The 8,971-nt window shown below is 31.2% G+C and overlaps 1 pseudogene; it reads right to left on the reverse strand.

The window, feature by feature from the left end:
• Positions 1 to 1,013: 1,013 nt before the first annotated feature.
• Positions 1,014 to 8,971, reverse strand: part of LOC107019548 — a 29,093-nt pseudogene continuing 21,135 nt past the window's right edge.

Here is an 8,971-nt window from a genome sequence, read left to right on the forward strand (position 1 = left end):
ATCCACAAGATGGATCAGCTCCATCCACAGAGATAGTTCTCATAATTAAACGAAATGTGACATCTTATATGAATGAACAATGTTAATTATACTAATTGACGTCAATCTCATTATATTAAGTTAAACTTCATCAAATTTTGTGTATCTCCAAACTTTTTGGCAATAAATACTGTTTAGAAGGTATGAGATAGACACTCGGTCTATCTTTACTCTCGTCTGGTTAATTAATTTCATCAAACGATCTATTAGACTATTGAGTGAAGAATTTGATCAATAAATATTCAATCTTTTTTACAACGTTGAATGGATTTTGACCAATTCTTCAACTCGGATCAAACTTATTAAACCACAAAATAAAATATAAATTTTATTTAGGGTTCTAGGAGACAATTTATTTGCAATAAATTTTAAGTATAAAGAAACAATAATATTTTATTAATTAACAGTTTTTTTAAGTTCAATTTTTTCCCTTTCTTGATTCTTATGTTGGATAATTTGCATCTAAAATGAATTTTATTTAATCTTCATTTAAAGAGGATTTTGTGGACTTTCATGAAGTATTTTGTTGTCACGAATAGTCCACCAACATCTTGATCTTTTTGTAATTGTTCCATGATTTTATGAAATTTTCGAGATCCCTCTCTAAGAAATACAGTACCCTTTATATAATGTGAGCTAGGATTTATCTTCAAGAATTCTAACTGATGTTGGACTCATCTGGTAGAGTCCCACACAATTTGAATGTCTACAAATGTCGAGTCTCTGTCTCATGAAGAAACTGATTTCTCTTTTAAATAACCTTTCTAGGCACATAGTAACTAAACTCTCTTATTGGTTGGAGTTTTATTGTTGGAGGTGTAACCAACGGTTCTACAAGAGGTCTTATGTTAAGAAATGTATTAAGTATCTTTGTCAAAGCTAGAATCAACAAAGGTCGCACCAACAACATCTCCAAGAACCTTTGAAAAGTAGTTTCAGCTTCCCATTCGAACGTGGACAGAAGATCCAAATTCTCAACAGTACATCTGTCTCTGCAGATTTGGCGAGGCATTAAAAACTTTTTTGTGCATGCCAGTCTTAACTGCAGATTGAGCATATCAGTCATTGTTTACAGAAGTAAACCTCAAATCAATAATTAGTCATGGAGTCAATTCAAATATTTGAAATAAAAATGTGTTGTAACAACGTAATCTAGCACTGCATCTCCAAGAATTCCTACTGTTGATATCATCGTGAAATCTCAGGTAGCATATATGATCCTTGAGTTAGAGCTTCAACAAGCACTAAAGGATCAGCGAACTTGTAAGTAGTAGGAATTCAAATTACCAGACATTAACTATCTTCTTAGCATTCATACTGCATAGGTGCATCAACAAAGTCAATGTGCAATCCAAACCATTTCAGAAATGATAACGTTTCTACTTCCCCATAGGAGCTGAGGCACTAATAGGTGCCTACCTCAGCTCGGGCGGACAAAGTAGCAGCTTTATCATTAATGAAAGGGATTGGGGTGGACGTTGATTTTATTGATGCTGCTATGCAAATTCACTTCATCGTGAATGATAAGAAGCTAGTCAATGTACGACACTTTTAAATCACTGCTACATTACATGTTTCACGACCTTTCGCTGTTTATTAAAGCCCTGACTCACGGATCTTACATTCTACCTGAGATTCCACGATGCTATTAGCACTTGGAATATCTTGGAGATGTAGTTCTAGATTATGTTGTTACAACACATCTCTATTTCAAATATTCAAGACTGATTCCAAGACTAATTACTTATTTGCGGTCTACTTTTGTAAATAATGAATGCTCTGCTCAATCTGAAGTTAAAGCTAGTATGCTTGAGCACATTGTTCGTGCCTCGCTAGATCTGCAAAGGCAGATATGTTGTACTGTCGAGGAATATGAGAAATTGGATCTCGTGTCCACATTTCGATAGGAGAGTGAAACTACTTTCCCAAATGTGCTTGGAGGTGTTATTGAGTACCTTGCTAAAGTGAGATGAGTCCAATTTATTTATGAATTCGACATTTGAGATATCAAAATTATGTGGCACTCTACAATATGAGTCCAATTTTATTTAAGGTTCTTAGAGACTACTTATATATAGTGCAATATATTTCTTTGAATAGGCATTTTTAAAAATTCATATATTCATGAAATATTCGTAAAGTTATTATGATGTGGGTGCACTCTTCTTGGCAACCAATTTTTTTAATAAGATCCATAAAATCATTTCATGGAGATCAAATAAATCCTACGGAGGTCCACATCATCCTTAGTTTGAGTGAGACTAATAACCCTTGAATCACCGAGAAATCTTAAGAGAGAGGAAACAAGTAATAAACATATTTGTACTCACAATCTTTATGAACAAAATTATTCTTTTTTATAACTAATTGATTGCAATATATTTTTGTATTTGGGACAAAAAAATTGCAAATAAATTGGCACACTTAGTGTGACCCAATTTAGCCTTCATCTTCTCTCTCAAAAATCAAATGCAAATCTGAATCCACTAACCCAAAAGACTGAAACTCTAATTTTAAGGGTACTTCAAGTCTCGTATTAGATTTTATCGAGTCTACACGCTGACAAGCCTAGAAGTAGGGGGCATTTATAGACACCGAAATTTTATGGAACTCTATGAGATGAATCACATCCACAAGAAAAGTGTAACAATTTGGAAAGTCATAATTAGTGGGAAACATCCTCCCGAACGAGCGCAACACACTTTGTAGCTTAGGAAAATTTTACATTGGGTTTTAATATCATTGCGGTGAACGTACGCAAATCATACTCATTAAAAATACCAAAATTCTAGTATTAAATGTCTCAACATTTAATAGATCGCCCAAATACTTATGTATACAAAAAAATATTATTAATTTTCATTTATATCCTATATTTTTACATAAGCTATGGATCATTGTGGTACAAGCCAAGTGACTCTTTGCTCTAGATATTTGGACAATAATAACTCCTGCACACCCACTAAATACCCAATGCTAAGTAATCCAATACCAAACTAAGAAAAATTTAAGTGAATATCAAATATATCCGTATATTGATCATACTAGTATAAAATTACATTATGAGGCATTATGTGGAAATTGTGATAAAGGCATTTGTCAAAAAAAAAATTGATATAAACAACAACTACGTGTAAATTCTAAGCTAGTTAGGGACAATTTTCTTAAATTTTTGGATCAGGGCGAGAAGGAATGGAGGTATAGATGACATGTATACATCCAATACTTGGCCTAATAATTGGATTATGAAAACATAAAGATCTTCAGATATTAGAGGTGCATCAAATTTCACTTAATACCTACCTAGAGTAGTAGGTTCATGGAACATAATAAAGAGACAATACAATATATTTTTCACTAGAGGAAATTTCCTTTTGCATCAGAAATATAATTTTTTTAGCATACAATCAAAACATTACCTGGTCGTCAAGGAAGTGAGTTGAGAACCATGAGGTATCAAGTACAATTTCCAGCGGTGACAAAAAAATCTTGATGATTTAATTTGATTATTCCTTGAAGGATAGACTTGCCTAGTACCACAATCAAGCAAGCAAGAATTATGGTTTAGAAATAGAAAAGTAGAGGGAGAGTTACCAATTGATGTAATCCTAAATGCAAAAACAATAAAGCTAACTACAATCAATCAAACAAAATATACTATCAAGAAGTAGCAAGAAAGACAGAGAGATTCAGAAGAAGAAAAAAGGATGATCTAGCAACTAAAAGATATTTGTTTGCTAGAATAAACTCTAAGGGTAAAAAGAAATTGAACTCATACAAGTGAAGACTTATCAAGAAGTTTCAATTGAACAGATATGAGGGTTTCCCCAAACTCACAAAGAAGTATAAAAATAAAATTTCATTCAAAAATCAACCCCCAAAAAAAACCTAGTTTCTACTATTTATAATAGTAGATAAACTAACCCAAACTAGTAACAATAACACCCTTGATCTAAAACAAAGAAAAGTCTAATTTATTACTTATTTTAAATATAGTAATCTCATGTTTAAATTTCCATTTTAATCTCAAATCACTAAATATATATTAGTAATGTGTAATGAGTACATGTGTGATTTGGATAGAGTAACATCTTCTAGGTAAGAAATTGAAGATTTTCCTTTGATTCTCTTATAGTGATTTTTAAACTCGAAAGAAAACTTCAAAATTCTAGATAAGTTTTTCAGTGAAAAAAGCTCTTTCACCTGGAGAAACAACAAAGAGTTAGAACGGTTATGAAAAAGAGAAGGAAAAGATAGGAGTTACATTACCTTGGTTGATTGACACTTCTTGTTTGAGAAGAATAGAGACAAGAACGTTGGATTAGAGAGCTGGAACAACCCACAAGAGAAAAATTAGTTGAGTAACATTCAGCCGTGAACAAGGAGGCAACATAGTGAGAAGAAAGAAAATGAGCTCAAAGTGTAAGCTGCAATTAGCATTTATAGGTAGGGTTAATGAAAGTGGGTTTTACCCTAATCATAATAGAAATAAAATATTTTGATTGTTTTATTTTGGGCTTGGGCCTAAATTTTATTTTCATTTTTGGTTAATTAATAAAATGGCCTATACGATCAAAGAAAAATTTTTTTTTAAAAAGGTTTTTGAGGGTAATACAGCAAATATCTGAATATGGTAAAGAAATGTCAACCTTGTAATATTATCAAAATGGCTAAAATATATATGGAATTGTCATGATTTTTCGTGAGTTCCTCATTTTGTAAATACCTTCATCCCCCTTTCACAACTACAAACATTCGGATTTTGCGAGAATATTATTAATCGAATTTCTATCTACTGTAGATAATGGTAGTATGGGAAATGTACTGATCACCAAGGATGAAGTAATCCTGAAGAGTTTTTTATCTCCTCCAAAAATTTAAGAACAATAGAATTGAATTTGTTGATTGTCTAAATGAACTTCATGCACAATGACCAAGGATTATTTACTCCATGGAGGAATTTGGTAAACATTGAAACCCGTCTCATGTTCAAGTACTTATGCCACAGGCTTAAAGGTAGAAATCCTTCCCTTTAATTTGAATCGCCATGCATGAAGAATGCGCGAACAAGTAAAAGTACATCAGGATGATAGATCGATGTCAGGTCTCCTACTTATCGATTAAACTTTTCACCTATTTTGTAGCTACGAAAATAAATTATGTGCATCAAATAAGGAGGGCACAATATTATCATCTCGAGAAAAATGGTCCACATATTCTTTCCTCATTAGCTAAAGGGAATATGGTAAATTCTTACCTTACCCACACTATCATCTTCAATATTGACGTATCTTACTTTCTATAGGAAAGACTATTTATGTAAGAAAATTGTATTGCAAGAATGAAAATTCCTAGAGTAGCACTGTTGAATATAGAAATGATAGTTAAGAGTTCTTTTAAGTTATAATCGATTAACAGGAGTCTTCACTAAAAAGTTCAAGAAAGAGCATTTATGAAAATAAATTTAAGAAAATTTTAATGGATAAACAACATTCCAGATTATTATTATAGAGTTCTTCACAACTTTCCTTTCCCATAACTACCATTTCTACAAGTTCATCACTCACTATCCCATAATTGGTTAATTCGTCACAAAGTTGCTTAGCTAAAATGCCAAACTTGAACGTGTTCAACCTTTTCAAAAAGAGAGATTTCAACTCGTAGAACCAAGTTATTTATGATTAGTAAATAAAAGATATTTCATTGAAATGGATGGAAAAGTTCTACACACACATTAATATATATCATAGAGTTGTCAAGATCATAGTTTTAGTTTAATAGCAAAAGAATGATTTGATTTTCTTAAAATACAAAGTATAACTGGGCGGAGCTCAACAATACTAGTAGGGAGTGTATCAATTCCACTTCCTTCAGAAATATGCCAAATGTATCGAGAGACAACTCAATCAATATGATATTTTCGTTGTTGCAGAAAATATTGTGGCAAACTGGCGATACATCCATATTTTTGTGACACAAAATTTTGACGATCACCTTAACTTTTTGTAAGGCAATTTGTCAAGATTTATAATCAATTTTGTAAACATGACCATCACTTATGATAATGAAGTCTTGCTCAATATCATAAATTAGTAGTAAAAATATATTAATGTACAGTTGAGTCTAAGAGGCAGGATGTACATAAATCTTACCCCTTTGCGGAATAAAAAGATATTTTTTGTAATTGATCCACAATTCAAAATATGGGTTTATCCAAACCCCTTTTGATGTCGGTTTTTCTAATAGTGAACATTTAGTATAATCCCACAAGTGAATTTGAGGAGTGTAAGACTAAGATGTACACATATTTTATTTCTATCTTTGTGTGATAATAATATTTTTTCTAATAGACCCACAATTCAAAAAAAATTTCCGAACATGGTTGTAAGAAAAAAATATGACAAAAAATGGCAATATAGAAAACAAATTTAGGTTTACATGTAGATATTCTTCAAGTGATTAGATAACATAGTCTTTGTTAAAAAAATAAAATAAAAAATTGTAGGATGATATACATTTATACGGGAAAGTCAACTAGTTTTTGTTGGTGAAATTTTAAAATTACAACTTAAAATTAATTATCTTCAGGTAGAGACATGGATATATATTTTTCTTTCTTAAAGGATATTTAATCTCATGAAATAACTCTTTTAAAAAATCTAGCAATAATCTTCTTAATTTGTCTCCTCCAGACAACATACTTGAATTCAAAGTACAACTAAATAAATACTGAACAAGAGTTGAATCCAGAACTCTATAATAAGAACTTTTTTTTAACTCACTTTTATGCACTGTATATTTTCTAATAAAAAAATTAAGATCATCACTTTTTGTAGTAGAGAAATTCTTCCTTGCAATGAATAGGAAGATTATGAGGTAGTAAATTGGGTAGAAAATGAAGTAGATGTTACATGTGTGACAAGACATAAAAAGATAAAATAATGAGTGAAATAATAGAGTTTCAATGAGAAGTTATGGCCAATATGACTGTCCAGTTCAATCACTAAATAAAATGCAATTACTCTCAACATTGTGCTAACAAAGTAAGGCCATCACAATTTATAGGGGAGAAATTTTTTCTTGCAATGAATAAGAAGATTACGGAGTAGTAAATTGGAGAGAGATTGCCTAGAGGTTAATTAAATGAGTTTGACGACATATAAAGATAGAATAATTATTGAAATAATGGAGTGTCAATGGGGTGTTATGGCCAATATGTTGACCGCGTTCAGTCACTATACAAACGACAATTACTCCCAACGTTCTCCTAACAAAGTAAAACCGTGCTTATTTACTTGCAATGAATTGGAAGAATACGGGATAGTTAAATGGGTAGATAAATGGATTAAATTCTACATGAATTACAAAACATAAAGAATAAAATAATGAAGTTCCAATTAGAAGTTATCGTCTTGGTTGACCACATTCATTTTCTAAACAAAAGATAATTATTCTAAACATTCTGCTAACAAAGTAAGACCATCACTATTTATAAGGGAGAAATTCTTCCTTCCAATGATGAAAGGGAAGATTACAGGGGCATTAACTGTTAGGTTTTAGCAAAGTGCAAATAGGATATGAGAAGAGAAAAATGAAATGAGGAGGAACCAATTTTGGAGGGAAAATGAAAAGTTATTTGCAAAGTGCAAATGAACAGTCATTTATCCCATATCGGTAGAAGAAAGGAAATTGTTGTCCTTATATTAGGAAACACTTCCTTTACTTATTAAAGGTTTGAGAAGAAGGTGCCCCCTCGCGCCGTCGGTGGTCGATCGACCTCCGCTTTGGCTTCGATTTGGATTTGAATTTGACAAATCATGTGACCTTAATCAATTTTTTTCTCTTATAAATTAATTTAGAATGAGTTAAATAACAGAATTAATTTTCACGCAACAAAATTTATTTGAAATTCGCGTGCAACGGTCATAACGGTCTGATTTCCAAAAAAGTCGTTAATTTTCTCAAAAGACACATCTTTCCTAAAAGTTGTTATTTTTTCCAAAAGACAACTTTCTGAGAAAAAATTGGTCTGAACATACTTGTCTGAACAAACATGTTTCTTGCTGAACATGACTATAAAAGGAAGTCATTTTTCATTTTTTCAAAAATTGGAAATTTTTCTTCTTTGCATATATTTTTTCTCATAAAACAATGTGTCGATCAACTGAGTCTATGTGGCTTGTTACTGTTCTTACGTTCGCTGAAGTTATAAATTTTTGAGGTACCACTACTTCTTTAACAAGATAAATCTGTTTTATCTTGGGAGAAATTATCTTTAACCTCGGGTACAGTGGGGGGATAAAATTTCTTGAGTAGACACGGTAATTTCAATGGACTCAGATTATAAGTATATTCTGTCAATTTCATCTTCATTCTGTTTGTGCAATTTTGACTAACCTTAATACATGTGATAACAGTAAATTGGGTAGATAAATGTCCTAGATATTACATAAATTACAAATCATAAGAAGATAAAACAATGAGTGAAATAATGATGTTTTAGTGAGAAGCTATGGTCTTGAATGATCATTTCAGTCACTAAACTAAAGACAATTACTTCCAACGTTCTACTAGAAAGAGTGGGCAATAGAGAATGATATGGTAGGAGACAAATAAATAATAACCATTATTAAAATGATCAAATGTACTAAACAAATTGAATATAAGTTTTTCCTAGAAAAAAAGGAGGCTGATGCAGGTCATGTATCAAACAATTGTTCACATTATCAACTGAATTACGTTAATTCAATTATGTGACCTTTTTTGTTCAAAATTAAACAAAAAATCTTGATATTAAAAAAGGCACATGATAAGGGTTAGGAGATTTATTATACTCTCTTATTTACATTGATAATAAATTACGATATTACCTTTTTTTATCAACTTTTAAGTAAAGAATGCATATATATATATATATATATATATATATATA

The sequence above is a fragment of the Solanum pennellii genome, chromosome 1 (assembly GCF_001406875.1).
Source record: "Solanum pennellii chromosome 1, SPENNV200".
Lineage (NCBI taxonomy): Eukaryota > Viridiplantae > Streptophyta > Magnoliopsida > Solanales > Solanaceae > Solanum > Solanum pennellii.